This window comes from Mesoplodon densirostris, chromosome 11 (genome assembly GCF_025265405.1).
Source record: "Mesoplodon densirostris isolate mMesDen1 chromosome 11, mMesDen1 primary haplotype, whole genome shotgun sequence".
NCBI lineage: Eukaryota > Metazoa > Chordata > Mammalia > Artiodactyla > Ziphiidae > Mesoplodon > Mesoplodon densirostris.
The window spans coordinates 24,167,433-24,187,079 of record NC_082671.1 but is presented as its reverse complement, the minus strand read 5'-3'; the positions used below and the strand labels follow the sequence as shown (position 1 = coordinate 24,187,079).

General features: G+C 39.9%; 1 protein-coding gene across 5 annotated transcripts in view; it reads right to left on the bottom strand.

Moving 5' to 3' along the window:
* Positions 1–19,647, bottom strand: part of STK38L (serine/threonine kinase 38 like) — an 82,225-nt gene that overhangs the window by 28,593 nt on the left and 33,985 nt on the right. The window contains exon 1 of one of the 5 annotated variants that reach the window (XM_060112993.1): positions 914–969. The exons of 2 other annotated variants lie outside the window; for them this stretch is intronic. The gene's annotated coding sequence lies outside the window, so the exon portion shown is untranslated. 2 more of the 5 variants (XM_060112994.1, XM_060112995.1) reach the window with 2 other exon arrangements.

The following is a 19,647-nucleotide window of genomic DNA, read 5'->3' as shown; positions in this document are numbered from 1 at the left end:
TGGGCCTCATTATGTCTAAAATGGTATCTATTATTTCAACATCATAAACTTGTTCCTCTGCTGACACTATAAATCTTTTTATCACAAGAAGCTGATGACACTACTTGTTTAAATTGTTCATGGCATGTACAGCAAGTCAAATTAGCTTAGCAAGATAAACAAAGACAACTCACAAACGCGGAGTGCTGGTATCTAACAGAAACTTGATAAGACTTTATTCATTAATTTCCCCCTTTTCTTGCCTGAGGATTTAAGGCAGTGGCACTCCGAGGCATGACTGCGTTTCTTCCTCACAGCAGCCTGGTAAAGAAGGGAAGTGAAGCTTGGACAAGTCACACAGCTGGTGAGCTGCAGAGTCCAACCCCACCCAAGTGCTATCTCCAATTTGCCTTTCTGGCCTTACCTGCTGTCCTTCCTCACCACTCACTCTTCTCCCAACATACTTGGCCCTTTCATGCCTCCAAGCCCTCACATGACCTATTCCTGAACCAGTTACATCCTACACTCTATTTGCAGGCATCCTGCTGATCCTTTACAGCCCAGTTTGTCTGAAGCCTTACTGCAGTGACTTCTCTAAGGTTCCCTGCCAGAAGAGACATCGATGGACTAGAAGGGGCCAAATGGCATTCTTTCAAGTGTGCTCTCTACCATTTGTAACAAATACTCCCAGGACTGGTGCTGGTCACTTCACCTGCCTATCCCCCTAAACTAGGAACACCTCTGGGCAAGAACTTTTTCTGCATCATTTTTGAGCGTTCACCTTGACAGCACCGTATTGGACACACAGTAGGCATTAATGAGTGAAGGAGTCCACCTATCAAATGGCGGGGGGAGGGGGTGGTGTGGGACGAGAGTTGAAAAAATTAGCAAAAACTGCCTATAAAGGTGGGCAACTGTGGAAAACGAAACTTACTGAACCTTGGAGTCAGATATTTAGAGATCTAATCCAGGTCCTGCTGCTAACTGATCACATGGTCTTATTCAAATCACCAGAACGCTCTGAACTCACGTCACTTTCCGGGCCAGACAGGAATTACGGTGCTTGCTCTGCCTTGTTCACAGGCCTACTCTAAGGCCATCTGAGATAATATAACATAGAAATTATACAAATGTAAGACATTATTTCAGGCATCTAGTTTAAGTTTTTAATGTGCTTTAATAATAGTGAGCATTATTCTTTAAACAGTAATGAAAATAAGCTCAAGAATTATTCTGGCCGAGTGATTTTCAAGCACTAAGCTTGGAATGCTACCTAAGGCACCGCTGCCATACCATCTTCAGAAATCTCAACTGGGTTCGTGGTTTATGTTTCAGGATCAGATGCAGAAAAGTCAAAGAAAGGAAAAGAGGGAATGGGACTGTATATAGCAAACATCCCAAATCATGTTTGCTAATTGGGATTTGCGGATTTGGTGAGGAGTGGGGAGCTGGGAGGATGGACTAGAAGTGGAGGAATTCAAATACATTTAGGAAATCCAGATTATACAAAGTTTCTTACTGCGAGACTTCCCGGCATCGTTAATATGTTAATACGTATCCTGAATCCTCAAAAGAAGGTTAGGTATACATTTGCGATAGTATTCTAGGGAGCCTCTTTAGGCATATAAAATTTAAATTTATAGACAGTTATCTTTAAACACTAGTAAAAAAGTGCCTGCTACTCTTTTTCAATATCTGGGGGAGGGGGACTTAGAAACTCCAACAAAGAGTAATTAATACCTAGAAATTTGAGAGTGCTTTCTGATTTGTCCAGAGTATCTATAGCTGATAGAGAATTTTCAGATTGGTTTGCCAATTTGCAGGAGGAAAAAAGGTCAAGACCCAACTATAGTTGTCTATAGTTTCCTTTCAAAAAGTGAATGGTGAAAAGAATAACAAACAAAACCATGCCCCTTGGAAAAAAGCACAAAGAAATAACACATCAGTAATATTTGTAGAAGTTGGAAAGAAAGATGTATGATGAACTCAGGGTGTGGCCTTGGAAGGCAGCTGACACGCTGCTCTGCTCTGTCTGGCAAGAAGCAAGGTCTGGCCTTCAGCTGCCAGCGTCCCAGGACAAGGGAATTCTAGAAGCTCCTTTATCCTCACAAAGTTCACAAGAGACTGATACACAGGACATAATGGCAATCTGCTGATTCACACAATAAGAAACTGAGGAACACGAAACAGATACTTGTATCTCTGGGCAAATGTGCTCCGTCCTTGTAGACAAGCTGGATGTACAGACTGAAGAACACTGCTTGGTAATAAGCATGGCATCAAAACAGAGAACTGTTATGCAATTTAACTGTTTAATGGCATAAGGATAAGGTGGAATCTTAAAAAAAAAAAAAAAAAATCGACTGCTATCCTGCCCAGGACACCTCTGCCCACTTAAAAGTGGCTAGAGGAGATGGCCAATATTAAGCCCTGCTACTGACTGGGCTTTCCCAGATGATGCAAAACTGGGGGGGGGGGGGGGGGGGGAGGCGGTGCGGTGGCTAGCAGTGGGCAGAAATACTACTGAGAAAAACTTTGGGGGAAATTTTTGTGAAACATCAAAAAAAAGTTAGGAAATTGAAAACAATTCCAAACTACAGAAATTGTTTGCATTAACAGTACAGAAATAAATATGAAATTGTTTTAGATAAAGATTTTTGAACCTGAGGTCTTTATAAAAGAGGGGTAAAGAGAAGATCAGGTTTCTCCCATATAAAGACGTAATGAGTTTATAACTCCAAGATTCAGAAGTGGATATCGAGTAATGAAAAACAACTTCCAAACACTATATAATTTAACCATCATCGCTATGGTCTTTCCATTCTAGTTATACATACATGCAAGTGTGCAAGCCTTGTTTAAAAACCAAATCAGAGCAAAACCCATGTCTATTCATCTTTGTAACCGAAGTATTACAGCACCTGGCAAAGTGCTGAGCACACAGTCGGCATTCTGTAAATGACGGTGAGTAACTGAACTCAAATTTAATGGATATTAAATTATATATGTCCCATATCTAATAATTTCCTTTGGATTAAAAACTACAGAATCACTTACTGTTATGTTAACCTTCATAGAGACAAATCCTACTTGAGAGATACAACTACAGAAAAAGCCAAAAATCCCACCCTTAGTCTTGACTGAATAACATCTTTTAGAGATTAGCTTAAAAAAACAAGAAAAAACTATTACTCTCTAACCAGACACAAATAGGCTTTATAAAATTCAAATTGAACATAACTAAGAACAGAAGTGACCAAATTATTAAAAAGAATGATCTGGATGACTGGCACTTATTATACTGCAGATTTATTCCTCTAATGGATTTCACACTGTTCTTTGTCTTTTACTAAAGCCCTTTCTTTAGCCAGAAAAAGAACAGGATACAATTTGCAAGTCTAGAATTCCTGGACTGATAAAAACAACACTAGGTGCCCCTGGATTTCCTGTTCATGTGTTTTCTCCAGACTCCCCTATTCATTAATGGAGACTCTACCAATCGTTGAGTCCAGCATTCTTTCGTGTTTATCAAGCCTGGGGAAAGGAGATAACAAATCTGGCACTCAGGCCATCTATAAATACATGTAGTGTCTCTGAGCATTTGCCATCACACTTCTAAAATAGGAAAACAGAGCTGCTTTACCTGACTGGTAAAACACTATTTAACCGATGATTTCACCTTAGTTTCCTCATACTGTATTTCAGAGTATCATTAATGCCTTAGAGTATAAAAATTTTCCTAGATTCATCATTAGTTGCCACCATAGTGGCAACTAGGCTGCAACAGGTCCTCAGGTTGGACACTGTGTCCGCTGGGTCCCTAATGGTAACAGAGCAGCCACAGCTTCTTTCCTCTATGAGGTACAATCTGAAGCGCAAGAAATTCACAGTCAGGTGAGAGAGAGTTCAAGTCCCAGCACTAACTTGTACTAGTTGTATTATTTCCAACCAACATTTATTGCAGATATACACTACCTTCCAGCACTGCACAAAGTACTAAGACTGATAAAATACAGTCCCTGCCCTTAGGGAGTTCACAATCCTACGGGGACACAAGGGAAACTCAAGGAAAAGTGTACTCAGAGGTTTAAGAGAGGAGGAGATGCCTGAATTGAATCTTGTTGGTGGGTTGGGAAGGATAAGAGTTCACAAGTCAGACGGCCAGGGCAGAAGAGGAAGAGGTGAAAGGGCATGAAATCAACGGACACACTTGAGTGTAGAGAAGGGCTTGAGTACACGTTTGGTGAAACAGCCAAAGATGAAGGTGGAAAGTCAGTTAGGAATCATGATAAAATACCTTTTATGCCATGTTAAAAAATTATCCTGAGTATAAATGGGAGTCATTTAAGGCTTTTAATTAAGTGAAGAACTAACAGCCAATAAAGAACATTCATTGAGTGCGTACCCCAGTACAAGAACTTTTCTAAAAATGTTACATGTTTTAATACTTTTAATCCGCCTAACCACCCCTAAAATTCTATCTGATTGGCACTTCGGATAGATTACGCTAGCACAGGGAAGATGTCAAGAAGGCTGGGAGGAGACTAGACTGGAGGAGTGTAAGTCAGGTGAGGGGACTCAGGAATAAACACTCAGGGGTTACAAACTGGTGGTCTGCAGCCATATTTCGTGTGACTTGCACTATGATTCAGAAATTAGAAGATTTCACGTAAAAATCCAGATTTCCGGTTCCTCTCCAAAAATCAAGTCTGTCAAATTTGAACCCATATTCCTGCCTGCACATAGGCAGCAAGGACAGAAGCAGCAGGCCCCTTGCAAGCCCGCCTCCTGCCAGAGTCCACCAACCTCCGTCCCTCAGGCCCAGCCTCCTTCGCTCCTTGCGTTACCTGCCTGCTTCCGTAAGCATCTGAGATTCCAATCCTGGTTTAGTGCAGAATAAGGGCCCAATTTCACATAGTAGCAGAAGAGATTAAAAGAAGGGCTCAGGGGCCTCCCTGGTGGCGCAGTGGTTAAGAGTCCGCCTGCCGATGCAGGGGATACGGGTTCGTGCCCCGGTCTGGGAGGATCCCATATGCCGCGGAGCGGCTGGGCCCGTGAGCCATGGCCGCTGGGCCTGCGCATCCGGAGCCTGTGCTCCGCAACGGGAGAGGCCACAACAGTGAGAGGCCCGCATACAGCAAAAAGAAAAAAATAAATAAATAAAAAAAAAGAAGGGCTCAGATACTCAACTGAAAACACTGAAATCTATCATTCAATTTCAGATCTGGATGACTGGGTAAATGTTGATATCATTAGTAAGAATAGGAAGTATAAGAAGAGCTAACGGTGGGGAAAGAAAATAAGTTCAAGGCTGATCCTGAGTTATCTCACCAGACACAGGATCCATGTCTCTAAAATGGACATAAACCACGCCAGCCTTAGAGAGTTGATGTGATGCCCCAATGATGGCAGAGCCCAGTGATGAAGGCCCAGATTGCTAGGTCTGAATTTTGGCTCAGACACTCACTGGCTGTGTGAGTTTAGGCAAACTACTTAAAGGTTCTGTGCTTCAGTTTCCTGTTGACTAAAATAAAGAGAATGATGGCCAACTTGTGTACATGCTTATTATGTTAATGCAAGACTTACAAGAATTATGGAAGTTAATATTTATAAAGGACTTAGAACGGTGCCTAGCACAGAGAAATGTCATGTGTTTGATAAATCAATATATAAATGAGAAAATATTTTAAACACATCTGGCTCATATTAAATGCACAAAAATGATGAATTTTCTTCCCTTCCTTACCCAATCCTCCTGCACATTCTTCCTTCCTTGAGCTGCTATCCTAGTAAGTTAGTTTGTAAATTTATTCTCTAGTGGATATTCTCTATCTCTTCTAGTCTTAAAACTTACTTGATTTGAAAATTCAGAGTGCTTTTAGTGGAGAAAGAAATGTACCAAAAAGTACTTATCAGTTTTCTAAATAGAAAGACTTGAAGTACAAAAAAACAAAAAACAACAACAAAAGCTTTCGGTGGAAGTCTTACTAGAAGTTAGTAGTGATTTGGGGCTATGACTAGGACAGCAGAAGGTGCTCCAGAGAAAAACTAGTCACTCCTCTTACAAGATGGAGTAATTCTCCTGAGACAACAGACATCCACTCTACTTATAATCTATTTACTGTGTTTAGTGCCAAGAGCTTTTGTTTTTGTTTTTCATTAGTTAATGTGACTCTCGCCATTTGGTGTGTGTCCTGTTCACTAGTCCAGAGGAGCGATTATACAGACGGTTGTCCTTGCTTTCTATGTGTCATAAGCCTGGTGGTGATGGCAGAGTGGTGCTGAAATCAACATTATCACTTTTATTTTCAAACCTGTTTTACAAAGAGGCATTTTTCCCTGCTGACCAAAATATAGTTCAAAGGTTGAGCTCCCAAAAGCTTAGCTACAGTAATACTGCTAATAGCAGACTATTTAAGTATGTTGATAGGAATAATTACTAAAAATCCCTCTGCACATTGTTTTTTTTTAACTTGAGAAGGGAAAGTGTTTATGAAGTAAATGTAAGCAATTAAGCTAAATGAAACTGAATTAAATTTGCCAAACAAAGTAGTAGTAATTTTATCTAAAAACTGGCCTGTTTACAGATCTTAATGTTTAGGTAAGGTAGTACCCCATTTTCCTCAAAAATATTCAGAAAGAAGCCATCTATTCTTAAATATATTTACAAAATTAAATTTTCTATCACTCTAGCTGTCTAGTAATGCATTAGATCTTGCCTGCAGAAGATGCTCAGCTCAATCTACCAAGTCATAGTGAACTTAAAAAAATAAACTGGGGCTTCCCTGGTGGCGCAGTGGCTGAAAATCTGCCTGCCAATGCAGGGGACATGGGTTCGAGCCCTGGTCCAGGAAGATCCCACATGCCGCGGAACAAGAAAGCCCGTGCACCACAACTACTGAGCCTGCGCTCTAGAGCCCAGGAGCCACAGCTACTGAAGCCTGTGTGCCTAGAGCCCGTGCTCCGCAACAAGAGAAGCCACCGCAATGAGAAGCCCACGCACTGCAACGAAGAGTAGCCCCCACTCGCCCCAACTAGAGAAAGCCCGTGCACAGCAACGAAGACCCAACACAGCCCAAAATAAATAAATAAATAAATAAATTTATTTAAAAAAATTTTTTAAATAAATAAATAAAAACTAAACTACCTCAGCTGAAATGCCGAACAACTTAGATGCTGATAATTTAGTACCAGAATGGCAAAACAAACAAATAAAACTTTTAGATAATAGAGGCATCCCTAAAAGAATTTTAGATCAAGTTCTATTAATTGGTACCCTCATAAACACACACAGGAACATACTTGCCTTCTTTAGACTAAAAGAGGAAAAAAAATCACAATTTGCAAGGCAAGAAGTGGGGGGCATGGCAAGAAGTGGGGGGCATGGGGGGAAGGGGGGAGGGGGAGAGTAAGGGAGGACCAGAGTGAGGACTTCAAAGCTATTTGTAATGGAGAATTATGCAGAAGCAAAACAACAAAAATAACATGGGAAGAAAACAAGGATTAATAGATTATAACTATAAAAATATATCCTTATTTATTAGTATTTTATTTACATATAGAATTCATATATGTAGAAATTATAGAATTTACAAACATGAAGTTAGTAGCCTAGAGAAGTTCTTGGAGAGCGAGAGAGCGTGAGAGGGAGTGAGGGGTTACGAGTGATCTGGAGCCTTCTGGGCTCCCAGACTTAAGCTGTGGCTCTCAATTGGGAGGTGGAGGAGTAAGATGAACAAAGACATTGAATGCGCCAAGAGAACTACCCCTCCCTGCGCCTTGTCAGATAGTCATGCTCCCATCTACTTCCAATACCCAACAACATGAGTTTTCTGTTTTTCGCCTCTGTTATAAAGAATATGGGTCACTGAAAGTAAGACAATGATTTTCTAAATAAAGTGTTCAATTTGAAGGTTAAAATTTATGTTTTAAAAGGTTAGTTTTAAAGATAGACATTTAGAAATGGAAAAATAATCCTGTTCACAGAAGTAGCAATGAGGAGGAGACGGAGAACAACATTCATAAAATCCCTGGAATAACCTTGATCCAAAACAAAACAAAACAAACAAACAAACAAAAAACTGGTGGCCTTTTAATGAAGAAATCTCATCATAGATCGTGGAAGGAAGGGAAGAATTATTCAATTAATGTGGGACAACTTGTTATCTATTTGGGAAAAAAAGCAAGTCAGATGTTCATTTCACTCCAAAGATCAAAATAAATTTCAAGTGGTTCAAAAGGGTGAACATAAAAACTAAAGGAAAAAACAGAAAGGAAGGAAAAAGAAAGGGAAGGGAAAGAAAAGGATGGAAAAGAATGGCAAATAAAAGTAAAAGGAAAAATTAAACTTCAAGAAAATAAGATGAATAACTGATCTTTTAAAGGAAAAGAACTGTCTTAAAAGGAAATCATCACAATGAAAATACTGCTAGGAATCATTACAGAAAAATTTGGAATATACATATATGTATGTCAAACAAGATTAAAGGATAGTATTTTAAGCGAAATTGCAAAGTAACAGTATATATTAAACGCTTATGTTAAAAATACCTTATACCCATGTTAAAATAACAAATTATATTTCTTAAAACATAAAGTTTGTAACAGCTTTTATAACATTAAAGTTGTAAAGAGACAATAAAAACCTTACTAGTAAGTGGCTAATACTGATTGACAAATATATATAAGTAAAAGTAGCTAACAAACATGTGAAAAATATTCAATTTTACCAATAAATCACAGACATGGAAACTTTAAAATAATGCAATATATTCCCTACCTGAAAGTAGCCACAATTTTGGGGAAAACCTTCTTGGTGGGGTCCAGTCTATCATCAGACATCTTTCTACACATCATCTGTGTTCAAGTATATGTTTTTCTAGCTTTATTGAGATATAATTTATATATAAGATTGTGTAACTTTGAGATGTACAATGTAATGATTTCATATGTGTATATATTCAGAAGCAATTATCATAATAAGGTTAACACATCCATCACCTCATATAGTTACAATTTTTTGTGTCTAGTGAGAACTTTTAAAATCCACTCTCCTAGCAACTTTCAAATATACAATACTTACAAATACTTTCAACTTTCAAGTAACAGTATAATATTGTTAACTATAGCCACCATGTTGTACATTATATCTCCAGAACTTATTCATCTTAAAACTGGAAGTTTGTAAGTGAAGTCAGACAGAGAAAGACAAACATCATATGATATCGCTTATATGCAGAATCTTAATGTGGAATCTTAAAAAAAATGATATAAATGAACTTACAAAACAGAAACAGACTCACAGACTTAGAGAAGTACTTATGGTTACGGGGGGGGGAAGGGGGAGGGGGAGGGATAGATTGGGAGTTTGGGATTGACATGTACACACTGCTATAATTAAAATAAAATGCCTTTCCATGAAGAAAAAACAAAACAAAACTGGAAGTTTGTACACTTTGACCACCTTCACCTACTCCCCCTCTCCAACCCATCCTCACCTCTGGCACACTGCAACCACCAAGCTGCTCTCTGTTTCTATGAGTTTCATTTTTTTATATTCCACATCTAAGTGAGATCATACAGTATTTGTCTTTCTCTGTTTGACTTATTTCACTTAGCAAAATGCCCCCAAGGTCCATGCGTGTTGTCACAAATGGCTAGATTTCCATTTTCATGGTTGAATAATATTCCAGTGAGGGGTGTGTGTGCGCGTGTGTGTGTGTGTGTGTACCATTTTCTTTATCCATTCATCCATTAATGGGCAGTTAGATTGTTTCCATGTCTTGGCTATTGTAACATGAGGGTGCAGCAGTGTCTCTGAAAGTAACTTTATTTCCTTTGGATAGATACCAGAAGTAGAATTGCCAGACAATATGGTAGTTGTATTTTTAATTTTTTGAGGAACCTCCATACTGTTTTCCATAGTGGCTGTACCAATTTATATTCCCACCAGTAGTGTACAAGAGTTCCCATTTGTCCACATCCTCAATAACACTTATCTCTTGTCTTTTTGATAATACCCTTTATAACCAGTATAGAGTGATATCTCATTTTGATTTGCATTTCTCTGATGATTTGTGATGTTGAGCACCTTTTCATGTAACTGTTGGCCATCTGAATATCTTCTTTGGAAAAATGTTTTTTCAGATCTTTTGCCCATTTTTTTTATTGGATTGTTAAATTTGCTACTGAGTTGTATGAGTCCCTTGTGCATTTTGGATATTAATTTGGGAGATTTTTGATTACTGATTCAATCTCCTTGCTCATTACTGGTTTGTTCAGATTTTCTGTTTCTTCAGGGTTCATTCTTGGTAGGTTGTATGTTTCTAGGAACTGATTTCTTCTAGGTTGCCTAATTTGTTGGCATGTAATTGTTCATAGTAGTCTCTTATGATCCTTTGTATTTCTGTGGTATCAGGGTAATATCTCCTCTTTCATTTATAATTTTATTTATTTGGGTCCTCTTTTTTTCTCGGTTAGTCTAGCTAAAGGTTTCTCAATTTTGTTTTTTCAAAGAATCAACTCTTAGTTTTATTCATCTTTTCTATTGTTTTCCTATTCTCTATTTCACTCATTTCTGCTTTGATCTTTATTATTTGCTTCCTTCTACTAACTTTGGGCTTAGCTTGTTCTTTTTCTAGTTCCTTGAGGTGTAAAGTTACGTTGCTTATTTGAGAGCTTTCCTTTTTCTTAATGTATGCTTTACATTTATCACTATAAACTTCCCTCTTAGAAGCTTTTGCTACATCCTACAAGTTTTGGTTTGCTGTGTTTTCATTTTCAATTGTTTCACATTTTTAAAATTTCTCTTTTGATTTCTTCTTTGATTCATTAGTTGTTCATGGCTGTGTTATTTAATTTCATGTATTTGTAAATTTTCCAGCTTTCCTCCTGTTATTATTTCTAGTTTCATACTGTTGTGGTCAGAAAAGATACTTGATGTAATCTTTATCTTCTTGAATTTGTTGAGACTTGTCTTGTAGCCTAACACATGATATCTCCTAGAAAATGTTCCATGTTCACTTAAGAAAAATATATGCATTCTGCCGCAATGGGATGGAATGTTCCAATTTTGCCTGTTAGATCTATTTGGTCTAATTCAAATCTGCTGTTTCCTTATTGATTCTCTGTCTGAATGATCTATCCATTATTGAGAGGGGTATTCAAGTCCTCAATTATTATTGTATGGCTGTCTATTTCCCCTTTTCATTGTTAGTATTTGCTTTATATATTTTGGTGCTCTGATGTTGGATGCACAATTATTTACAGTTGTTCTATCTTCTTGATGAATTGACCCCTTTATCATTATATAATGACCTTCTTGTCTCTCTTGACTATTTTAAGCTTAAAGTCTATTTTGTCTGATATAACTATAGCTCCCCCTGCTTTCTTTTCATTACCATTTGCTTGAAATAACTTTTCCCATCCCTTCACTCTCAGTCTATGTGTGTTCTTAAAGTGAGTGCCTTGTAGGCAGCACATTATTGGATCTTCTTTTTTTATCCATTCAGCCTTTCTATGCCTTCTAATTAAGAATTTAATCCAGTTATGCTTAAAGTAATTATTGATAGGTTAAGACTTACTATTGCCTTTTTGTTTTCTGACCGTTTTGTAGATCCTTTGTTCTTTGTTTCCTCTCTTGCTACCTTGTTTTGTGAATGATGACTTTTCGTGGCAGTATGCTTTGACTCCTTTAGTCTTTCGTGAACCTACCACAGAAAGTTTTTCCTTTGTGGTTACCATAAGGCTTACATAAAACATCTTATTTTAAGCTGATAACAACTTAACTTCAATGGCATATAGAAACTTTATACATTTAATCCTCTGCCCCTCACATTTTAGGTTATTGCTGTTACAATTTACATCTTTTCAATAGTGTGTATCCAAGAACAAACTATTGTAGTTATGGCTATATATTTTTTTTTTTTTTTTTTTTTTTTGCTGTACGCGGGCCTCTCACTGTTGTGGCCTCTCCCGTTGCGGAGCACAGGCTCCGGACACGCAGGCCCAGCGGCCATGGCTCACGGGCCCAGCCACTCCGCGGCATGTGGGATCTTCCCGGACCGGGGCACGAACCCGTGTCCCCTGCCTCGGCAGGCGGACTCTCAACCACTGCGCCACCAGGGAAGCCCTATGGCTATATTTAATACGTCTGTTTTTTAACTTTTAAACTAAGTTTTAAACTTTTAAACTATGGTCACAATTTCAAAGAACCAGATTTTGACCATATATTTACCATTACCAGTAAGTTTTACACATTCAGATGTTTTTATTTAACATTTAATTAACATCTTTCAATTTCTGCTTGAAAAACACCCTTTAGTATTTCTTGTAAGTTAGGTCTAGGGGTGATGAAATCCCTCACCTTTTGTTTGTTCAGGAAATCTTTTTCTTTCCTTCATTTGTGAAAAACAGCTTTACTGGGTATAGTATTCTTGGTTGACAGCTTTTTTTCTTTCAATATTTTGAAAATCATCCTCCTACTCTCTCCTGAACTGCAAAGTTTCTATTAAGAAATCGACTTACAATCCTCTGAGGGCTCCCTTGTATGCAGGCTAACACAGATGCTAGCTGAGGCCACTGCCCATATTCTGCGGTATGTGGCGGTGCTGCTGGCTGGGCTCTGTGGTTGGGTGAGACTGCTGACTGGACTCTACATCCAAGCAGAGCTGCTGGGAGGGCCCCCTCACACGGTGGGACTGCTGGCTGTACCCGTGGTCAGATGGGGCCCCCAGCTGGATTCCACAACCACCTCTGGCGGGGTGAGGTGGCAGGCTGTGTTCCCTGGCAACACGGTGCTGCAGGTTGGACTCCATGAATGGGAAGGGCTGTGGCCTGGGCTCTGTGGTTGCTCCTGGTTGGGTGGGGTCTCAGGTTGTGCCTCCTAACCAGATGGTGCTCCTGGCTGGACTCCATGTTAAGGGTTGGGGGGCCCAGGCTGGGCTTCGCAATTGGGCAGGTTATTGGCTGTGCCCTACTGTTGGACAAGGTCACCGGCCAGGTTCACTGGTTGGGAGAGGCTGTATCCTGCAGCTGGATGAGCTACAGACTGTGCTTTTCAGATGGTCAGGGTCACTATCCGGGCTCCCTTAACAGGTGGGGCTGCAGGCTATGCTCTGCAACTGGGCAGGGTCAGTAGCTGGACTCCCTGCCTAGGCAATGCCACAGGTTGTGTTCAACAGCTAGGCAGGGCCCTAGGCTGGGCTCTGCTGCAGACCAGAGCAGTAGGGTGGCTCCACAGCTGTCACCATGGTTTCCTGGTCAGACAGGACTAGAGGCTATGCTCAGCAGTTAGGCAGGACTGTGAACGTGCTTCTCTGACTGGGTAGGACTGTGGAATAGGCTCCACGCCCAGTTTGCTCATTGGCTGGAGACCTAAATCAGGCCGAGTTGCTAACTGAGCTCCCTGGCCAGACAGGGTCACCAACCTGCCTCTGCAGATGGACAGAGCCACTGACTGGGATCTCTGCTCAGGCACCACTGTAAGCAGGAATGTGGTCCACCAAGATCTGAGCACTGGTTGCTGTGAACCCCACCTACCTTCTCTGTCTCTAGTGTCTCCCAGTGGTTGAGTCCTACAGATTTCCCCAGTGATTCCTGTGAGGTGAAACCCAAGTGGGCTTCCCAGGAAGTGTCCCGCATCACTGGGGGAGCCGGATGTCCAGCTTGGGCTCTTTTTCTCACTGGAAAAACCACAGTCTCAGGGGGACCCTCTTGGTGTGGCACTGTGCTGGCCCGGGGGAGCAGCAATGCGTTCAGAGGGTGGCTGCTCCTTTCCCCCTTTTAATGTGGTTGTTCTCAGTCTCTGCAGTCCCGAGGGGTGAGTCAACCTCACCCCTGGGTTCTGGGATTTTTACAATGGTGTCTGGTCCATAGATAATCAATAACTGGTCCTCTTGTGAGGGGGACTGAAGTTGGCAATGACTTATGTCACCATCTTGATGATAACATTCCCTCTGCTTATGTTAACTGGTAGGGATTAATCCTTTCTGGCAGGGAATGTGGCAATTTATACCAAGAACCTTAAAGTTGTTTCTTTATCTTTTGACATAAATAATTTCACCTTCAGGAATCTATGCTAAGAAAAGAATCAAAATTGCAGCAAAGATTCGAAGCTTTTTTTTTAATCAAAGCATTATTTAAAACAGCAAATAAAACAAATGTTTAAAAGTAAGTGAAATGACTGATGGAATGGTGATAGCATGAAATATAGAAATAATACTGAAGAAAACTTTCCCCCCAAAATTTAACAACATGAAAAATAATGTTAAGTAAACAGGATACAATGTTCTATCTTCAGGTAAAATGTGAACTCAACTATATGGGGGGAAAGGAGGGTAAATTAGGGTGAAATATGTGAAATTATGGATGATTTAAATTTTGTCCTTTATCTTTTTTTGAATTTTTTAATTTTTCCATAATGGGAAAACAACCATTTTTATAAGAAAAAAATATTTAAGAGTGTGTGAGGGTGCAGGTAGGAACAGTAAAAGAGAATCAACTTGCACTTTTCAGCCCACAGAGGTGGTTTTCCAGGTACCACTGTACTTGAATTTTTTCTCTATGAACCAAATTCTTAGTTTTGGTTTAGTGGAGGATTGTGAAGAATAGTAAAAAGAGTCTGAGGTCACAGAATAAAACTAAAGGCAAATAAGAAGACTAATGAGAATCCTGCAAAGTTTTTCAGTCATATCTTACACTTCTTTTTAGGGAAACATTTTTTTTAGTGGCTTATACCTGTGCATATTTACAAGGGCTCAAACTGTCACTCTCTTCTCAGATAGCTTTTCTACTGGTGACTCAAAAGGCCCATACCGAAATCAAAAAGCAAGGCAGCACAAATCTCAGCTAAATTAACTTCAAGTCTTACTTAAGGTAAGGGAATTACTTCTCCAAAATCATAGAGACAAAATGATTGCTCTAGCTTTAAAGAAGATCCCCAGTCCCCTTTACTCCTTCTTCGCCTGTTTTAAAGGAGATAATAATGCCTGATTCAAAGCACCAGTACAACCAAAATTGCCCATTTTGTGCTAAAAGGTGAAGGTTTGGTGTGACAGAGAACAACCAATGAATGGGCAAGGCAGGAAAATGGTGAGTTGGGAGAGGTGGTGTGACTTGCTGGTAAAGGAACGGGGAGGAGCTTTGGGAAGCAGCCTGAACGCACAAATCCCTCAGCAGCCCAGTTATAAAAAGTTTGGTCGGGCCTCCCTGGTGGCGCAGTGATTGGGAGTCCGCCTGCCGATGCAGGGGATACGGGTTCGTGCCCCGGTCCGGAGGGATCCCATATGCCGCGGAGCGGCTGGGCCCGTGAGCCATGGCCGCTGAGCCTGCGCATCCGGAGCCTGTGCTCCGCAACGGGAGAGGCCACAACAGTGAGAGGCCCGCGTACCACAAAAAAAAAAAAAAAAAAAAAAAAAAAAAAAAGTTTGGTCACCTCTGCACTATTGCCTTTCACTTTCCTAAAAGTAAGCTTCTAAGAGGAGAGACAGAGAGAGAAAGAGAGAGAAACAGACCAACATTCACACACACAATTAAACTTGAAAACAGACCTGAGTTTAAGTGAGGCTGTAAAATATAAATTTCATTAAGTGACTTTAATTAAAAATATAAACTCCGGGCCTCCCTGGTGGCGCAAGTGGTTGAGAGTCCGCCTGCCGATGCAGGGGATGCGGGTTCGTGCCCCGGTCTGGGAGGATCCCATATGCCGCGGAGCGGCTGGGCCCATGAGCCATGGCCGCTGGGCCTGCGCATCCGGAGCCTGTGCTCCGCAACGGGAGAGGCCACAGCAGTGAGAGGCCCACATACCGCAAAAAGAAAAAAAAAAAAAAAAAAATATATATATATATATATATATATATATATATATATATATATATATATGAACTCCTATTTTAATTTCCCCATTCACTCAAAATATTCAAAGCTTCTACATCACTAAATAGCTTCAGGAGAGACTTAGGTAGATTCCTCCATTATATCAATTTCTTTTATATTTCTTAGTTTTAAAATTACTGGGTTGCTTTTTGTTTGTTGTTTCTTTTTAAATGAAAACCACTCACTGAAAGAGATCAGACTAATTTAACAACATAAGAGCCAGAAGCAGAAGTCCTTTTTGAGGGCAAAGATTGGATTAGACTAAAATTAAAACATGATATCACCACACTTAAAATTTTAAGATATAAGTAGCTATGAGTTACCTTTAGTTATTGTGAGTGATTTAAACTCTCCCAAGAGACTTTTGACCATTACAACTGACCAACGAAAACTGCTCCCAGCTAAAAGCAGACACACCATATGACTCATCAGACTCAGATATTGTGTTTAACACACAGATTACTTGACTTCTGCAATCATGAGAAAATCCAGGAGGTATCCACCTCAGTAAGACACCAGAGAACAGAAAACTTTAAGGCAGAAAAAAATATTTTTAGTGCTAGTGACCTTTATAATTAATACCTGAACAGCTTATTATCTAAGTATCAAACAGGGCCATACCACTTTATTGAACACAATTCTGGTTTATTTGGAAAACAAATATAGGAGAAAAAATGCCTAAAATGGAATAAAAAGTAACTAATACAGTTTTTTGTCATCAGGGATAGCCTGCAATTCAAGTAAACATTCTGGCAAACCCTTCCATAAATCACTTTATGAGCTCAATTCTGTTCAGCATTTTTCTAGACTCCATTAAAGGTCTCGGGTCACAAATTTAGCTGGCCACCAGGCAAAACTGTTAGAATCACAGAACTCGAAAACAGAAACTCTATTACCTAGTCCATCTCCCTCATTTTACAGACATGAGGCCCACAGTCACTTGGCTATCTGGGGCAAAAGCCTGGACTAGAACAGGCCACTCAACCTTTAGGGGGAGCCCCCAATCCAGCTGGAGAGTCCACCGTGCACTGACAGCTAGGTCAGTCCTGGACCACAAGGGTGCCTACCAGCTCTGTCATTGATGTCCCTGTCTGACACTGACACTGCTTCCTATCTTAGGATTACGGGTCTGTGGATCAAATAACTGGTTTCTGCCTGCTTTTCAGATGACCGAAGAATGACATTTTTACCCCAAACTTCCTGGAAACCAAAGTATTGTGACTAAAGTCTTCTTAAAGGCTATTAGTACCACGATTACAGAAGTTAGTCACCATTAAGCGATCTAGATTTAGCTTGGGACTCTACCTCTATCTATAATTATTTCCTTATAAAAGTATGCCCCAACGTGAGGTTCTCAAAATCGTATATACTGTAACAGGGTCCTGTGTACTCCTTGTCTAAGACACATGGGAACGAGGGCAAACCTAAATGTACAAATATTCAGGTCTCTGGAATTTGCCATAGGTATTCTATAACAGATGAAATAAGGTTTCTAAAATATAAAAATACATTTTTTTCCAAACTGGAAATATCTTCTTTTCTATTTATGAAAGTAAAATATCTGTCATGTAAAAATGTGAAAATATCCATAAGTATATAAACTGCCAAGTGAAAGTGACTTCACCATCCTACCACCCATAATATCCAGTTTTAACTGTTGGGTGACAGACTGGAGTTAGACCGCCTGGATTAAATTCTGGGCCTGCCACTTATGAACTGTAAGACCTCTCAGGGTGTCAGTGTCCTTATCTACAAAACAGAGATAACAACAGCATGTGAGAATTATTAACTAGTGCTGATTAAGTACTTTACAAAGTGTAGGTATTGTTCTAAGCACTGAAAACATATTAACGAATTTTAATAAGGTAGTTGATTGATCCAATTAACTTTAAATGGTTAAAGCACTTAGAATAGTGCCTGAGATTTAGTCGAGGGCTCATTAAGTGCTAACTGTTGTTATATCCTTCCAAAACTTTAATGCCCATATAAACACACACACATATAGTTTTAACATAAATGAGTTTATATAAACTGTTCTGTATCTTGCTTTTTCCCTTAGTATCTCGCAGACATCCTTCAATGTTAATACCAACAGATCCACTTTATCCTTGGTAAGCAACACACAGTAATAATATTTTCTAACGTATAATGAATTGTTTTGTGTTAGACCCTGTACTTTGTGTATCATCTCAATTAATCCTCATAAGACCCCTAAAAAGGGCACGTGCCATTATTATTCCTCTTAGGGAAGAGGGAGGTGAGACTTAGCTGGATTAAGTAATTTGCCCAAGATCATACAGCTAAACATGGTGGAACCAAGATGTGAACCTGGGTTCCTCTGCAACTGAGGGACCGTGCGCACTCCATTTTCTACAGTGCTGTACTTTGTAACTAATGTCCCCTGACAGATGTTTGGATGGTTTCCATTGTGTGGGGGTGTGTGTGAGATTTTTAGCAATGTTGCTGTGAACATATTAGATCACAGGTTGTGCATTCTTTCTCCTATTTCCTTACTATATTCTTCCAGATGTGCAATTGCTGAGTCAAAAAAAAATTCACATTTAAAATTCTGATACACACTGCAAGATTGCTTTCCAGAGATACAGAACCAATTGATCCATCACAGTTAAATGAGACAGCCAACACTGGTCACTGTCCATCTTTTTTTTTTTTTTTTTGCGGTACATGGGCCTCTCACCGTTGCGGCCTCTCCCGTTGCGGAGCACAGGCTCTGGACGCGCAGGCTCAGCGGCCATGGCTCACGGGCCCAGCCGCTCCGCGGCATGTGGGATCTTCCCGGACCAGGGCACGAACCCGTGTCCCCTGCATCGGCAGGCGGACTCTCAACCACTGTGCCACCAGGGAAGCCCACTGTCCATCTTTTTAATCTTTGCCAGTCCAATAGGTTAAACAGGACATCTTAGTTTTGCTTATGCATTTCTTTGACTGTAATGAGTTAAGCATATTTTCATATATTTTAAATCATTATTTCTTCTTCTATAAGCTGCCTGATTGAAGTCCTTTGCCCAGCTTAAATCATACCATAATGCCAATATTTAAATAATTTCAATTTATACAATTTAAGAGAAAAATCAGAGCATGCTTTAGTTCATGCGGGAACTATAGTTATGACCTTAGCAGCCGGGCACTTTCCTGTAAATCAATAGGATCAAGTCAAAACTACTGCCACAAAATGCAATGGTTAAGTATATATGTAGAATATGACTTTCCAAACTAAGGACAATTTTCTGTGATACAGATGTGACATTAAGACCCTGTTGCTTAGACCCTATTTATTTGGACTAGCATATATAAATTTTTTAAATAATGCCAATTTATTCTTCAGCAGAAAACTTCCCAGCTTAGACCATAAATCTCTGGAAAGCAACTAATCAATGTCCTTACCATTATCATGATCATCACTGCCATCGTCACAGCCATCGTGACGGGCCAGACAGTACTGTGTGCCTCATCTCACTTAATCTGCCCAGTGGCCACGTGAGGTACTATTTACGCATTTTCCAAATGAGAAACTGAGGCTCAGAGAGGTTAAGTGACTTGTCAGAGGCCTCTTAACTAGAAAGTAGCAGAGCTGGGATTTCAACCCTGTAGGACTCCAGACCCTGTTCTATTGTTCGAGTAAAGTGCCTACCCTTTATGACCAGACCCAAGCAGTTAAAGCTAAAGCCAAAAATAAATCTATAAGTTCCAAAAAGCAACTCCAAAGAATGACTGGTCTTTTCTTACATGATCGCCTTACTTATTCTTGACAAATCTTAAGTTGCTGTATAATTC